Consider the following 18,412-nt stretch of genomic DNA (forward strand, 5'->3'; position numbering starts at 1 on the left):
TGTGAGCACCGCCCGCCACAATGCTGGGAATAGGGGATGCCACCGCCACAGAACAGAACAGAAATATAAAAGCGATCTGCCATTTCTGATGGTACTCTGGTGAAATGAAGTACTAGGGATTACATATAAATCCTGAGCCGCAAGGCTGGTATGTGGCATAGTTGCTACCCCTAACAAGCAATATCTTGCAGCACCTTCTTGGCTCTGCTGCATAAATGTCCAGAAAGCAAACATCCTACTGAGATCTCTTTCATGCATTACCACCCTTATCCCATTAGATAAACTTTAAAATCTCCAAAGAAAGATCCTTAAGTTTTTGTGGCGAGGTGGTAGTGCCAGGGTCAGAAAACAGCTGTTGGTACGAACATTCTCTGATTCTACAATGCAGGAAAAATTAGGTGCCATACAGAATGGACAATAAGACAAACAAATAAGAGATGGGTGCACATGGATTAGGCGTTAGTGGGTAGATCCCTTTTGGACCTAGCTTTGCTCACAAAGCCCAAAAGACCACCAAATGTATATCTTGCCCTCCCAGGTAAGACTGTATTAGAGATGTGGGTCATATTTACTAAAAGTAGCAGGCTTCAATTTTTTAATTTCCCAAAATCCTTGAAACAAAATGATACAGATTATACATACATGGTCTGTGGAGAATGCCTAAGGAAATAGCAAGACACAAAATGTAGAGTCCTCTCAGTCCTGTTCCATTAGGAACACATTGAAAGAAGCTATGGAACAGTGTAAACAAGATTTTAACCTTGGTGAAGCTCAGCGTTTAAGGACTTACACCTTCAACTCTGGGGGAGCATGCACCCTATCAACAAACTATCAGGAACTGGGAAGTTAACTTTATTGGAAATATTTGTTAGAACTCATGTTGATCCCAACAGCCTGATCGCAAGTCTATAAAGAGTACTTGGGGAGGAGTGAATATGTTGTAAACAGTGTTTTCATGGAAGTTGGTATATACCCCTTATCAGAGACATTCCTACTTAAGAATCAGGAGTGTATAGAGGGATATACTGAAGCATTTTAGAGACATCCCCTGCAAAAAACAGTCTATAATGTCCTTTATCAGTTGTACGATGCTATAAAGATTACATCTTACAGACCCTGAGACAAGCTCCAGCTTCTGGCTTTGGAGGACTCAAATAGACCAATGACACACATCTGGTGGAGTTCCTCTATATTAGCAATCATTTGGAAAGAGATTTTTAACTACATCAGGAAAATCTTTGAGTATCCACCTACAGAAGATCCAGAATTAGGGCCTGTTTCTGAGTTTGGCGGTCTTGTAGTGGACCACCATGCCAGCACCCCACTCCAACACTGACAATCCCATAGTCAGTCCTCCTGCCGGATCCAGTTCAGTTCATAAACATTATTCGGTTTTTTTGGTAAATCATAAAAGTCACACACACACAAAGGTACAGGGTGTTTAAAATGCCTTAAAACATAAAACTAACTGAAAGCAGCTAGCCCACATACAATTTCATGAATGAAACATTATCAATTTTCAGCTGCAACATAACAATTTTCTGTTTTAATTTGCAGCACCAGACCCCAGCAGTAAAATAATCATTTCTCGAAGTGCATAGTGCCATTTGTGGCGTAAAGCTTTCCTGGTTAACAACAGTGGGTGTAAACATTAAAAAAAAGTACATAGTAACCTTTCAAAGAAACCGTCAGGTTTTAATCAAGTTTAATTCATTTTCCTATTTTCATTGACTTTCAGATAAAATTTGGGATTCATCCAATAGGCTCTGCCTTCAAAACAGTCATTTTTAAAGTGCAATGGTGCTTTTTTACCAATGCCAGTCAAAATAAAATATGAAATGTAAAATCCTCTACAGGTTGCAGGTAATCATTTTAAAACAATCTCAGAGGGTAAAAGATAGAGGAACATCTTGAAAGAGGAGAGACCCATTATTTTCCAACTAACCTCCTTAAGTGGATTGCAGCAGCAATACATCTATAATCATTTCTGAAGTATATTCTGATTGGATTAGTCTGAGATAAAACAGTGTTGGCCTACATTTTTTAATGTTCAAAACCCTCAGGCGTGGTAAAATGAATTCCCTGCGTGGTATATTGTATACCTCACAGAAGAAGAGAAATTGCCACATATTTTGGATTGAATTACAATCACAGGGGCATGGGTCCAGATGGGCCTCCTGGGCTGTCCGACTAGGATACAAGACCAAAAAGTAGGCAATGCTGAATCTAAACCTAGTGAGATATAAAAAAAAATTACTAAAAGTATATAAAACATATGGCTTAATTCCTTCAGGGGTAATCAAAAGTAGATAAACAGCTACCCGCTTTTTACTGCGCTCCTTATATTCCACGTGATCACTTAAAATATTTAGGAAATCTCTTTTTAATTGGAGTCTCATGAAAGAGGTGATAAACTGAGGGTTTGTGAAGAGATCCTGCCTTCCCATACAAGTTGTAGTCCTAGCGTTCCACTGTGGTGCCTTTCTAAGGCTCATTGGATAGCCTTAGAATTTATTTACTTTTTATTTATTTTATTTTAAAAGTTTTATACAGCACTGGCTAGACCCAGAGGTATCAGAGCGCTTTACATGAGAAGATAATATAAAGCAGTCATGGCATACAAGTAGATAAAAAGATAATGAAACAACATGTGAAATATATAAATCTAAATAGATATACAGGTGCAAGAGCTCTACACTTCAAGTAATGAGGTAGATGATGTTCAGGAAATGGACAAATATTACCTGACTAATATAACATGGTGAATTGGAGATTAAGTGCAAGTCACAGGTTAGGAAACCCAAATAAAAAAAGCTGAAATAGAAGGGGTTACAGCGCAGGTTTTTTGGGAGGACATTCCAGATGATAGGGGCCTTACCAGAGAAGGAGCGTGATTGTGTGCCTTTCTTTTTATGCAGGTGTGGGATTAGGAGGAGGGTGTTGGTGCTTCTTAGAGGTTGTGTGGTACCCGCAATGAGGAGTTTCTTGGAGAGGTACTGCGGAGTGTTTTCGTGGAGGACTTTATGAGTAATGCAGGCAGTTTTGTATGCAGATCTGCCTTCAATAGGGAGCCATTTAGGAGATTTGAGAGCCGGGGATATACGATCGAAGCATTTGCAGTCTGTGATGAGCATGGCTGCAAGGTTGAGTACAGCTATGATTGGAGCAAGGTGGACCTTGGGGATTCCGTTGAGGATGCCGTTACCATAATCAATACGAGAAAGAACAAGTGACTGAACTACAAGTTTAAAGTCATCGGTAGGTGTAAAGGGTTTGATTTTCTTGAGGTGACGGAGAGTGAAGAGGGCTCCATTAGCAGAGTTAGTTTTTGATGTGGACGTTAAGGGTTAGGGTGTTGTCGATAGAAATACCAAGAGATTAGACAGATTTGGACAGGGTGAGTGAGCAGTTGAGTGCGTTAAAGTCAGAGATCCAGGATTGAGCGGGGAAAGGGTTATTTTTAGGGGAGAAGAGAATGCTTTCGGTTTTATTAGGGTTAAGTTTGAGATGATTGAAATGGAACCGGGTTTGGATCTTGGTGAGGGTGTTGTTCAGGTGTAAGATGTCAGCATGAGTTTTAATCTTGTAATAGATTTGGGTGTTATCGGCGTAGAGGTGGTAGTTGGTGGTAGTTGATGCCTGCTTGTTTAAGAATGAGGGTGAGGGGTTCCATCAAGAGGTTAAAGAAGGAGGGAGAGAGAATAGATCCTTGGGGGACTCCAAGGGAGACAGGAGTGGGGTTAGAAAGACACTTTTGAATTTTGATTTGCTGGGTTTGGCGTTGTAGGTAGGAGACAAACTATTTGTAGGCAGTACTATTAAGGCCAAAACAGGTCCTAAGCACATTAAGTAGGGCTGAATGGTTGACTGTATTGAACGCTGCAGAGAGATCAAGGAGGATAAGAAGGCAGGTCTCACCATTATCAAGTGAGTGGTGGATGTCATCAACGACATTGAGCATTGCTGTTTTGGAGCTGCAGCCTTTCCCGAAGCCTGATAGAAAGGGGCCGAGTAGGTTGAAGTTTTCGATGTGTTTGTTTTGTTTTAGTAGGACACATTTTTCAAGGACCTTTGAGAGAAGGGGAGGTTAGTGATGGGGCGGAGATTGTTTAGGTCATTGGGGTCAGCATTATGGTTTTTGATTATTGGAGAGATTTGTCCAAGGTGGGGACACAGCCAGTGGAAAGAGAGGTGTTGATGATTGTGGTCCAGTATGGGGTGATGATGTACTTAAGGGCAGGGACACATTTAGAGGGTAAGGGTGGGAGGACTGTTTAAGATTACAAATTATTTTAAAGACTTCTAGCTCAGTCATGGAGATGAAGTTGAGCAAGGAGGTATTGTTCTTTAATTGTGAGTTAGGGGAGTTGGTTTCTGGATATGTGGTAGGGGATAGGTGTGGGGAGTGGATGGGGGGGGCGAGGAAGTAGGTAGATGAGGAGAGTTGCTGGGGAGCGGTAAAATATTGGGCGGAAGAGAGAAGGGGTCAACTTATCGAGGGGATGTGATGTAGGTATTAGAGATGAGGACAGATTTGCATTGGGAGTTGGAGGAGAGCTGTGTGGAAAGGAAGGATTGGTCAGTTTTGACTATTTTTTCCGAAAAGAAGTGGAACATTTCTCCACTTCTGTCTGAGGAGTCGATCAGATTTGGAGGTGCGGGGGAAGTTTGGTTTCAAATTATTTTGAAGTGTTACCTACGTCTGTTTTTGACACAATCAAGTTGAGTGCGGAAGAAGGATGCCTTTTCCTTGAAGATGTGTTTTTCACATGTGGATCTAGCATGTCTGAGCAGTGCAAGATGCGAGGGAGTGAGATGGTGTCTCCAGGTTTTTTCTGACAGTCTGAGTGACCATCTTTCGCTATTAAGCTTGGTAGTAAACCAAGAGTCGGACGGGGTGTTTCTTTGGTTTTTATGTTTTGGCAAGGCCAATTGGTCAAGAATATCGGTGACAGCATTGTTAAAGTGTTCAGTGAGCTCATTAGCATGTTGTGAGGGGGGAATGAGAAGAAGTTGAGCTTGAAGTTTAGACTCAAGAACACCCGGGGGATACGTTTTAGATTTCTGGTCAATTTCTTAGGTCTGTTAATTTTAGAGGCGGGGAGATTTGTAGTGGTAGCAATTAGTGAACAGTATAAGATGATGGTCGAACCAGTCAAAGGGGATGATATTGGTCATGGAGGCCAAATCTTCATTGGAAAGAATGGCGTTCAGGATTAGAAAGGCACCGCCATAGAAATTCCTCAGCCTGTTCCTGCACAAACAGAAATGCACAATATGCTTGGCAGTGGCTCTGTGGCACCACCCGCATATCATAGCCTCACACTGCTGCACCACTGTTGCAGGATCAGAGGTCACTGGTAGTTGCAGCAGTCCTTTGGCAGTCCCATGGACTGCTGAACTTGTAATTTGGCCCATATGTAAATGATGGACAAAATGCACATCATACAAAACTATTTTTAAGTCCACAAGTATCTCCATTTAAACAATGAGGGGCATATTTATCCTCGAAACATGCCCGAAAAGTGATTTATTAAGCCATGCAAAGCCACTTTGAGTGGCCCTGAATCGCTCATAAATCGAGAGTAAGGCAAGACTGCACAAATCACACATTGCATTACTCTGCCCTGGGAAGGCATTTCATGGGTGTTGTGTGAGTGTTCCTAAGCCACTCCCTTGGATTTTGATGCATTCTCAGATTTACCATTGATGGGAGACCTGGGAATGCACCAAAATGCCACACTTTCCCAAGTGAGGGATAACAAGGAGAAATATATTTCTTCTATTTGTTACTTCCTCTTTCTATGTTTGCTCCATTCTGCAAGCGGAAGTCAAAAATGCCTCAGGGGTTGTTTTTGTGCAGGAAGGTGCCCCTTCCAGAACAAAAACAATTTTCCTGACAACGCAGGTATCCTTGCACCATGGTGCAAGGGTTCCTGAATTGATGCTAGGCAGCCAAAACAGTGCCAGTGAAGGCTCATTCCCTTTCACACAGTGCAGCCCAACAAGGCGGCTTCCTGTGCTGCACTGCACTGTGCGGCATGACGTTGCCATAAATATGGCCCTGAGTTTGTTAGCAAGAAACAAAGAATGACAGACCTCTTCTACAAAGCAGAAATTTGTAAATCTGTAAAATGGCAATTGTGCAAAGGGGAAGCACAGAACAGAGTGACATTTGCTACGACTGGCCAACTACTTGTTTGTACCTTGTTGCATAAATAGTCTGCTTTCCATTATAAACACTCTCATTCAACGTTGCAAAGACATGTGTAACGTCCAGCATGGGATTTGTACAGAAGTCATATCATTCCAGTACAGATGTTTTTTTTTAATTATGTTTATTTATTTTCCATCCTCAAATTAATACAATATCAATAATCTTGCATATGTCCAGCAATTTGACCCCCTCATCTACCCTCCCATTCAGACACATCTTCCCTGTTGCCCCACCAGTTCCTCTACATCATTCTCCAACACCTTGTTAAATTCTTGGTGATAGCCTTAGGTTTCAAGCACACCACCAGTTCCATCTCCATACATCTGGTCATCCACACTCTCCACTCCTCTCTTGTGGGGATCTGATCGCAGTCCCACATTGTGGCTATTTCTCTTTGCCCCTCAAACAAAACCCAATGCACAGAACATTAACTGTCTCTGTGGGATTTCCACATCATTGATCATTGTGTATCTCCAAAAGCACAAACTGGGACATCTTTGGGAGATTATGTGACAGCATCTGTTCCACTTCCCTAATGACCTTGTCCCTGTAGGAATCTCACACCATGTGCTTGAATGTGCCTACGCAATGGCACATTGCTGGAATTTCGGACTTTCCACCCTTCCCATCTTGTGGTGGCAGAACATTTATAGTAGGTCATATGGAGGATATATATATATATATATATATATATATATATATATATATATATATATATATATATATATATATATATATATATATATATATATTACCTACTGGCGATAGCCAGTAGGTATATATAGTTAGGATTTTTTCTCTATGGAACTTTTGAAAATTCTATGCCTAATAACTTGGGCGTTTGTGGACGGAATTGGCTGAAATTTTCAGGAAAATGGCACATTTTGTTTCTGAGCAGCTCCTGGAAATTTGGGAGGGGTTTGTCAAGGGGGGGCCGAGAAAAAAGGGGGGTCCCAAAAAGCGTTTTTCCCATGTTAATTTCCATAGGGCGGTTGACCTCACTTTTAGCCCGAACAGCTGAATGGATTTCCACGAAACTTGGCAAAATTGTAGGGACTGTTAGCCTGATGTGCCTTTGCTAGGTCTCAATATATGTGCTTCAGTGAATTTTGAGAAATTAACGTTTAAAACAAGATATATATCTGTAACAGCGCTCCGGGCAGCGCTCCGGTTCGCGAACTTTTCGCGTATCGGAACTTTGCAAAGCGAAGCTGATTGGCTCTCTGGTGTCTGTCAACATTCTAAACAGTCCGGAGCGGCCGCCATCTTGTCTCTCGGTAGGATCGAGAGACAAGAGGAGGCCAAAACAAAGGGGGAAATGAAGGAAAGGGGGCAAGGTAGACCCCTTCTGACCCCCTAGGATTGATGAGGGGGATATTAAAGAGCCACGCCGGGCCCAAAAAAAAAAAAAAAAAAAAAAAAAAAAAAAATTCCGATTTTTTCGCCGTAGAGACGCGTCTTGGTACGCGAACCGGGCAGCTAACCGGGAAGCTAACCGGCAGTGTAACGGGAGTCTGAGGAGTAGCTGATTGGCTGTCAACATTGTAAACAGTCCGGAGCGGCCGCCATCTTGTCTCTCTGTGGGATCGAGAGACAAGAGGTGGAAAAAAAAAAGGTGTAAATGAATGAAAGGGGTAAGGCAGACCCCTCCTGAACCCTTAGGATTGATGAGGGGGCTATTAAAGTTCCCTGGGGGGTGAAAAAAAAAAATTGCGATTTTTCCTGGTACGTTAACCGGGCAGCTAACCGGCAGCGTAATGGGAGTCCGACATATTGTGTTTTTTGAACGTTTGTGATATGTGCACGTGTGGATTTTGTCTAATTAAGGTTAAAAAAATATATATATATCTTTAAGCGTGTTCTGGCGCGCTTACGTTTTGGGTTTGGTTTGCACTGCAGAGACGATACGTCACGGTTATGCGATGCATCATGAGGCGTCTCACGGGCTACGTGATACGTCACTTAATAAAGAATATATTTTACAGCTATAGATATTAGCTTTTAAAAAACTAATGAAATTCACAGAAAAAACCATAGGTTATAGACCATATATAGTTAGGAATTTGCATTTACAAAACCTTGAAAATTCACTGAAAAAACCATAGGTTATAGACCATATATAGTTAGGGATTAGCATTTAAAAAACCTTATTTTATTTGCACAAAACCATTGAAATTCCATATATAGTTAGTTGCACTAACTATATATCGCGGACCCGCAATCCACTGCTAATGATGTCACATATTACATCATTCATGACATGGTCAGTGACATCACTGATGACATCACTGATGACATCTCAAATGACATCACTGATGACATCACTGATGACATCTCAAATGACATCACTGATGACATCACTGACATCTCATTTGACATTACTGATTACATCACTGATGATATCATTTATGTGATAATACATCTTCAGACTCTAATATAACCTTAGATACACTCAGTGTAAACAGACACTCACAGACTGTCACACATCCATGGAGTTACTCACACACCTAGTCAGTCATGCAAAGAATCAATCACACCTCCATTTCCTCAACTATACAGTTATACACACCTTACTTATTCAAACATATACTAACACATATTTACTCTCTTATACAATCCTTGATACAAGTTCACAATGATTCATACACCCACTCTCACATTCACTGGCTCTTATGTTCAGTTATTTATATATGTCAACTCTCACATGGAGTGTGTTTCACATATGTACTTACTTTGACATGTAGAACTGAGATATCCATTCACTCACCAATATACTCATGCACACAGTCAACTGTCCATACAGCTGTTTCTACATGCACTTTTGAACCCATACACCTAGGGAATCAACTGCTCACACATCTATGCACAGAGTTATACACCTCCCAGCCACCCACACACATACTCAGTCTCCCATACAAATACTTGGGCAACCATTCAATAACCCATATAGTTACTGATATAGCTACTGATTTAAACATGCAGCAGTTTACAGAAGAACATAAATAATGATTGCCAAATTAAGACACTTTAATCACTAACCCATGCACTCAGTGAGACACATTTAATCATTCTCTCATACAGTCAGTCATGCACCTACTAAATCCTTCATCCAGACACTTATACATCCACTCATTCTTCAATATGTAAGACATATTTTAACTTTACAGAAACATACAGTCACTGGGTGTTGTCATCAGTGATGTCATCAGTGATGTCATTTGAGATGTCATCAGTGATGTCATCGGTGATGTCACTGACCATGTCATGAATGATGTAATATGTGACATCATTAGCAGTGGATTGCGGGGAACTAGTGGAAATAATTATTAGACTACATGAAGATAATTTCGCTAGGGTCAGATGGGGGGCACAAGGCCAATTTACGGACTCTTTCCCAGTCTCCCGAGGAGTCCGCCAGGGGTGCGTTCTCGCACCCACCCTATTCCTACTCTTTATAGACCAGGTAGTGAAATTCTTTGGGTCTATTAACACCGATGCTCCATCCCTGGCGGGGACCAAATTCCCAATGTTGATCTTTGCGGACGACACCCTCCTCTTATCCAAGACAAGAGGGGGTCTGCAGAGGGCGTTAAATCATTTTGAGGAATACTGCAACCAAAATGACCTACAGATAAATGTGGGGAAAACTAAATTTATGGTTTTCTCCAGGAAAAAACCAATACGTAGTAGTGTACAACTAAATGGGGTTAACCTAGAACAAGTTGACACGATGACGTATTTGGGGGTCACTCTGGATTGTCGATTGTCCTGGAAGCCACAAATAGAGACCCAGCATTTAAAACTGTCCCAACTCACTGGCTGCCTCTTGCGGGAGCAAAAGAAATCGATTACCAAAAGGGTTGCCCCTGCTCTACAAATTCATTTTTAACAACAATCCTTTTTCTGACAAGATACTACAGTGGTTGAGGTACATAGACGACGTCTGGCTCCTGTGGCAGGGGAGCCAGACTGAGTTGGACCTATTTCACAATTGGGTCAATTCACGTCATACTGACATCCAATTTTCATTACAATCAAGTAATCAGGAAATGACCTTCTTAGATGTCTCGATTAGATGCCAAGAGGAACAACTCATCACATCACTGTACAAAAAGGAGACAGACAGAAATACCATATTGCATTTCAATAGCTCACATCCCCAGTGTTTAAAACAAAACTTACCCTATGGCCAATTGTTACGAATTAGGAGAAATTGCACTGAGATGGGGGATTTTGATAAACATGCTGAATTTTTCTGTAAAGAAATGGAAGGGAGGGGATACCCCAAAAAACTGCTTAAACATTCGACAAAAAGAGCAAGATGTACACCGAGAGAGTCTCTGTTAGAGAAAAAGAGTAAGCCAGACCTCAACAAACTTGTTTGTGTGACCACTTTTGGTCCCCACACTAACAAATTTCGACAAATTGTCCTTAAAAATTGGCATTTATTGGAGAACCTTATTTGCCCCATGCCCAAGCCCATCTTCGCTATGAAGAAAAATCTTAGCATTGGGCAGCAACTGATACGTGCTGACAGCTACATCCCTAAACCCAGAAGTAATTTGACAACACAATGGAACCTACCACCCATTGTGGGCCATCATCGTTGTGGGAATTGTGTTGCTTGCCCAACAACTCTGGAGGGGGAGGTCTTTGACCATAAAGGAATTTCTTGGAAACATACCAACTTCACTAATTGCAAAACTAAAAATGTGGTTTATGCAGTGCTTTGCCCGTGCGACAGGGTGTACATAGGCAAAACGAGTCAACAAATTAACACAAGAATAACTCAACATCGGTCGCGAATCAGGAAAAAGGTCCAATCGGCACCGATGGTGGAACACTTTGTGAGCCAAAATCATAATGAAAATCAGTTCAAGTGGACTGTGCTGGCCACAATTGACTCTAAACATGGATCAGTGTGCGTGGACAGTGCCTTACTACACAAAGAGGCGTACTTAATCATGAAGTTCGACAGCATAAACAAAGGGTTAAATACGATGAGCGAGCTGAATAGGGTATAATCCACTTTTTGGACCCCCTTCACCGATCACCTTGAGCATGGGTGCAACCAATTGGCGACTAGCGATATATTCAACAATAGCTATCAGGCCCTATACATCTATGGACCACAATTCCCATAATGCACTCCCATGACTAAGTAGCGTAGCTTCGCCCCCGCCACGTGACCCCAACCTTAGTTACCAAGTAGGAACGAAGAAGGTAGCAGGAAGGTCGGTCCTCACCTCCACGGAATAGGAGACATCTAGTTCGGAGATTTAATCACAGTTTAAAGGTAAGCGCCTTTCGCCGCTTTCACTAAACAACGTACACGCTGACTATTCCGCTTTTCGGGTGGCTGTTTTTTCCAACCCGTTTTCGTTTACCTTTTCAGAACTTCAAAATCGGCGCTGTCCCGCACCTACCTAATCTGTGATACAAATTCACTTTTACTCATGTAAGTACTGGCTTGTTGAGCACTTCACGCGCCCCTCAGCAGTCACATGTAATGTTTTAACGTTAGGCTTTATTCTTCACCAGAGCCGAAGAAAAATTTGCCACATTGTCCCTTTGAGCACAGAGAATTGGAGAAGGTTTACCACGCGTGAGCCTACACTAGGTAAACCCCGCCTATTACTAAATCTGCGTTGGGCACCCAGATTGTCCTTAAACCGACTTAGCCTCTGTCACCTTGTTAATTACAGGTGAGCACTGCATAAACGCTGAACTTGAGACGCATAACTCTCGCTGGTCACTGACCAGGTATGAAGTATTCTTTTACGTTTAAATTACTGCTTTGTGTCATAGACTGTCTGGGAAGATTAGTTCCAATTAGTTTTTTTGTTTTTTCTTGTAAACAGTTGGCTTACTTCCCAAAGACTCATCCAGCCCTGATGAGAGTCCGGTAATTCCAAAAACCGAGACTTGAAACGCGTCGGCCACTATATTAAGTACAGCTTGAATCTCGAATGACAAGAAATCTTTGCATCAATTTGTAATTGTACTCATAACAGTTGCATTTCTTTGTGTTATGAATTGTGTAAACACGCAAGAATGGTTTCATCATGTGTCAACTGTTAATTGTGTAAACACGCAAGAATGGTTTCATCATATGTCAACTGTTCTCGTCAGGTAGTTGATTAGATCACTACACGCTATAGTTGTTGTTGTGGATAAAATTTGTGATTTTTGTGTACATATTCTTTAAATGGTATAATTGATTTGTTATCTGTTTAGTTGCTTTGTGTTTTTCTAGCAGGTCATCATCAAAATGTATTCTCTGTTGAGTTGATTACATGTCCTTCTCTTTACAAAAATGTTGAATAATTAAATACTAAAGTAGCCTAAGTCAAAGGCTAGGAATAACGGATTAATTTGCGTTTATTTCCATTTAAAATAATTGTTCAAACTAAGTGGTTGTGAAGGCTCATCTTCTTTGTTTAACAAATAGAGACCCAGCATTTAAAACTGTCCCAACTCACTGGCTGCCTCTTGCGGGAGCAAAAGAAATCGATTACCAAAAGGGTTGCCCCTGCTCTACAAATTTATTATGTTAGAATTAATGCTGCGACATTGTACGGGGCAGAGCTATGGGGTTTTATGGATCTTTCAGGATTGTACAAAATCCAGTGCAGGTTTCTCCGAAATTTGGTGGGACTCCCCCAATCAACTCCACTGATCCCTCTTTGTCACGACATGGGTTGCCGCCCAATAACGGACATGGCACGATACAGAGTAGTGTCTACCTGGAGGCGTCTATGGACTACGGAGGAGTTGTCACTCTTTGTAAAGGAGGTATCCGAGGTGAAGGCTATTGGGGGCTCAGAGCGAATCCCATGGCTGCAGATGGTGAAAAAGACCCTGTTTGATATGGGTCTTAGCCACCTGTGGTCCTCGCCAGGTATTAGTAACTTCCCCTCAAAAAAGGAATTCAAGAGTTTATTCTGGGCTTCTACCCGCCATTCCTTGGCACACAAATCTAGTTCGGAAGACTTGTCAGGGCGTTTTTTAAGATTTAAGTTGGATCCAGTTCGTGAGCTATATTGGGATCTTATTTCAAAGCCACTAGACAAAAAATTGTATCACCAATTTCGGGTGGGCACATTACCCCTCAATTCCTTCACAGCAGCTTGGAACAACAACACTAGTAATTTATGTAGCTGCTGCCCTGGGTGTAAGGAAACAGAGGGTCATTTTTTGTTTGCATGCCCCCGATATAGTGAACCCCGTTTAAAATGGCTAAAACCCATTTTTAAACGCATGAACTGTAATAAATCCTCAGATGCAATATGGGTTTTAAAAACAAACACAACTGACTTTATTGTGATATGTTTGGCTAAATACTTAGGCTGGGCATGGGTAATTAGAGCAAAAAGGAATCCAACCGCTACCTGATTAAATAAAGTCTGCAAGCTGTATAATGCCCACCGCCAATATCTGCTAAAACATATTTTAGAGTTCTAAAGTACTAATATTTAAGATTTGGAAAACTTAATGTCTTGATCTTTTGCGTATAATGGTTTAATAACTTTTTAATCTTGGATTCATGTTTGATGTATATTGTTGATTTTATATAGGCACAACTACGTTTTATATAAAACTCTATTTTTTATTATGAAGTGATAATGATATTGTTGTAAAAATTTTTTGTTAAAGTTGTCTTTTATGATTTCATTTATCGAAATAAAGACATTAAAACCTGAACCTGAACCTGAGACCTAGCAAAGGCACATCGGGCTAACAGTCCCTACAATTTTGCCAAGTTTCGTGGAAATCCATTCAGCCGTTCGGGCTAAAAGTGAGTCCAACCGCCCTATGGAAATTAACATGGGAAAAACGCGTTTTGGGACCCCCCTTTTTTCTCGGCCCCCCCTTGACGAACCCCCCCAAATTTCCAGGAGCTGCTCAGAAACAAAATGTGCCATTTTCCTGAAAATTTCAGCCAATTCCGTCCACAAACGCCAAAGTTATTAGACATAGAATTTTCAGAAATCCCATAGGGAAAAAATCCTAACTATATATACCTACTGGCTATCGCCAGTAGGTAATATATATATATATATATATATATATATATATATATATATATATATATTACCTACTGGCTATCGCCAGTAGGTATATATAGTTAGGATTAATTCCCTATGGGATTTTTGAAAATTCTATGTCTAATAACTTTGGCGTTTGAGGACGGAATCGGCTGAAATTTTCAGGAAAATGGCACATATTGTTTCTGAGCAGCCCCTAAAAATTTGGTGGAGGTTCGTCAAGGGGGGGCTGAGAAAAAAGGGGGGTCCCAAAACGCGTTTTTCCCATTCATTTTTCCATAGGGCGGTTGGACTCACTTTTAGCTCGAACGGCTGAATGGATTTGCGCGAAACTTGGCAAAATTGTAGGGACTGTTAGCCCGATGTGCCTTTGCTAGGTCTCAATATATGTGCTCCAGTAGTTTTTGAGAAATTAACGTTCAAAACAAGATATATATCTGTAACAGCGCTCCGGGCAGCGATCCGGTCCGCTTACTTTTCGCGAAACGGAACTTTGCGCGCAGAAAGCTGATTGGCTCTCCGGTGTCTGTCAACATTCTAAACAGTCCAGAACGGCCGCCATCTTATCTCTCGGTAGGATCGAGAGAGAAGAGGTGAAAAACGAAGGGGGAATTTATTGAAAGGGTGCAAGGTATACCCCTCTTGACCCCCTAGGATTGTTGTTGGGGTTATTAAAGGGTCCCGTGGGGAAAATAAAAAAAAAATTATTTTTCACGGTAGAAGCGTTTCCCGGGCCGCGAACTGGGCCGCAAACTGGTAGCGAAACGGGAATTCGCCATTTTGTGCTTCGTTTTAATTGTTTAGAGACAAAAATTATCGCCGCACATCGGCCACAATGCATGAATATCGTTGAAAAGTCAGCGATATTCATGCATTATCCAGCAAATGCTCTTAGCCATGTTATCCACCTTCCATTGGATAACAGAAAGCTGATTGGCTCTCCGGTGTCTGTCAACATTCTAAATAGTCCGGAGCGGCCGCCATCTTATCTCTCGGTAGGATCGAGAGAGAAGAAGAGGTGAAAAACGAAGGGGGAATTTATTGAAAGGGGGAAAGGTATACCCCTCTTGACCCCCTAGGAATGTTGTTGGGGTTATTAAAGGGTCCCGTGGGGAAAATAAAAAAAAAATGATTTTTCACGGTAGAAGCGCTTCACGGGCCGCGAACTGGGCCGCAAACTGGTAGCGAAACGGGAATTCGCCATTTTTTGCTTCGTTTTAATTGTTTAGAGACAAAAATTATCGCCGCACATCGGCCACAATGCATGAATATCTTTGAAAAGTCAGCGATATTCATGCATTATCCAGCAAATGCTCTTAGCCATGTTATCTACCTTCCATTGGATAACATGGCTAAAAACTGCTCTGTGCGTGAGCTTTTTTTTTTTTTTTTTTTTTGCTGCGTGACGTTTGTTAACGTTCGATTCGATGGAAATCAGGAAGTGTTGAACACCATTTTGTCACTGCGAGTAAATATTTTGTTATAAATGAATCCTTATTGATAAACATTGTCTGCGCCATCTTGCGTTTTTGTCCAATGCCACAATTTTGTCGTGCACGGCAGCCATTTTAGATGCCTTGACCAGGGCCACTCTCTGCACGCCGCCGATTCTCAGCATGGCTCCCCACCCTCGCACGCATCTCCCCCACGCAATGGTCACCCCCGCTCTCTCTCTCATGCATGGGCCATATACTTCCCCCATCTGCGCTGCTCTTCTCTGAGAATCACACCCTGTGCCCGCTCGACACCTCCCTTTCACCCTATTCACTACCGCACCCTCTGACACTCCTCTTCCTCTGTGTCCGATTGTCCAGGCCGGACCTAGGCTATCACCTAGCCTTGCGGATGTAGTTTATGGCCCCAGCTGTAGAGTATCCAGACATGCCAACCCTCCCGATTCAGGTGTGAGACTACTGATTTCAGTGCTAGTCTTTCGCTTCCCGATTCCTGCAAGGAAAAACCCGGGGGCATATTTCCAACAACTAGCGGTAATTTTTGTCTCTAACTTGTTTAGAGACAATAATTATCGCCGCACTTCGGCGAATTTTATCGCACATAAACCTTGCTATTAGCAAGGTTTATCGCAAATGCGATAAAAAACGGCCGCAATGCATGAATATCGCTGAAAAGTCAGCGATATTCATGCATTAGTCAGCAAATGCTCTTAGCCATGTTATCCACTTCCCATTGAACAAGCGCATGGTCTTTTAAAGATTTGTGAAGTACTCGGGGCGGCGGTGTGTGTGTGCCCTCTTTCAGGAGCGGGCGGGGGGGCACTGCCAGCAATTTGCAGGCCAGGCAGTGTTCAACACGTGCATCACCCTTTCTCTGCCTGCTATTGCGCTCCATGCTTCGGAAAGGTAAGAAAAAGAACGTGCATTTGAGTTTGAAATGTCCGATCTTGTAGCAGTACACTTGCAAAGCCCACACATGACAATAACCCGATTCAAGGCCCCATTCACCCGATTTTTTTAAAAAAATATAGTACTCCAAGACAGTTACATTTTAAAACTTTATTAATATTTAAATATAACGAACGCAACAAAAACTGTAAATATATTTAACCATTTTTTGAAATTAACCAGAACTATAACGATAACAACAACAACAACAATATTATAACTTTTATGCCTAAATTACGCAAACATTTAGCTAATCTGCTAAAGGGGGGAGTCGCCATTTCTTTACAATAATCAATAATGAAAAATCCACATCAATAGGGTTGCCCGTTTTCTCGATGCAGCACTATAGTGCAATATACACAGCACCTGGGGTGTCAAGAGTGAACAGGTCTTTCTTTGTTCCTTAAGATGTTATCTCCGAGAATGCTGATGCATTGGTGTCTGTACACTTCTTTGTCAATTCTGTCAAGATGATAACTGCTTTATAAACAGACGATATCTTTGTTTAGTCATTAGTGTTAAGTGTGTCTGAAACTACAGTGCCCTTCTGTTTTTTTTTCTTCAGGCTCTACAGAGTTTTGTGTGTTGTTCTTTTGAGCGACAATTATTCCAGAGGTTTCAGGTTCACTTGTTTTGTTCTGCAGTGAGTTAACAGCTTTAGAGAGTTCATGTTTATTTGCTATGTCCTGCTGTTCGTCAACTGCTTCAGAGACGTCAGCCTCATTTTTTATGTTTCAGTAGATCCTGGACCTGCCCGGCCGCGCCCAAAATGGCGCCGGTGTAAATGGGACTCGTAACTGCTTGTTCTGTACTGGTTGCCCAACCTTGATATCACGAGATACATATGCAGTTTTGAAGCACATGGCGGAGGCTTGTCTGCTGTAGTGGGGCGCCCCTTTATCGTTTCAGTCGCCATTCCGCCCGCTTTTGCTACACTGTGCCTTTTCCGCCATTCAGCTGTTTAGCGCCCGCTCTTACGGCTACAGCGTCTCGCTCACCATGTAGTTGAGTTGCTCCCACTCTTGCGGTGCAGCGGTAGGCGGCTGCCACAGGACTCTTAAAATGGCGGCCGGCTCTTCGGATTTGGGCCTGGTCCCGTAAAATGGCCCTGGGACACCTTGGAACTCGGACGCTTGTCTGCCAGGGCTTGGGTTCCATTCTCGAAAGCGTCCCCTCAGCCTTGAAGATTGTACAAAAGTCTTGGGGGCCCTCGACTCCCGCAGGCTTCCGGTGGGGAGCGGCTGCCATGATTGCTTGCGGAATGGCCACGACGGAGCTACGAGATGGTGGTGCTCTCATGGTGACGCCAGCTTCAGTCTGAAACATCCAGAAACAAGGTGGGGCTTTCATCGTTTGGGGAAAAAAAATGTTTTAATCCAATGAAAAGTGTTATTTTTAGGTCACATGACCTAGTCTTACATAATTAGGAAAAGAAAAGTAAAATGAATCAATGAAAAGTTTTATTAACAAGTCACATGACCTGTTATGCTTACGTTACGCGCTGCGCGGCGCGCTTTGGATCGTTTCCGGGAAGCTGCGCCTTGCGCACTGGAGCACTTCCGGGTGCGCTAACGCGTCTCGTCATATGACGCATTACGCGACAATGCAGGTGCAGAATATAGTCAAAATGTCTCCACCAACCAGCGGTCGGAATTCCACCGCTTTCAGCAGTCCAGAAAGTTCGGTCAAATCTTAAGAGCGGGAGCAACTCAACTACATGGTGAGCGAGACGTTGTAGTCGCAAG

This window comes from Lissotriton vulgaris, chromosome 3_1 (assembly GCF_964263255.1).
Source record: "Lissotriton vulgaris chromosome 3_1, aLisVul1.2, whole genome shotgun sequence".
Classification (NCBI taxonomy): domain Eukaryota; kingdom Metazoa; phylum Chordata; class Amphibia; order Caudata; family Salamandridae; genus Lissotriton; species Lissotriton vulgaris.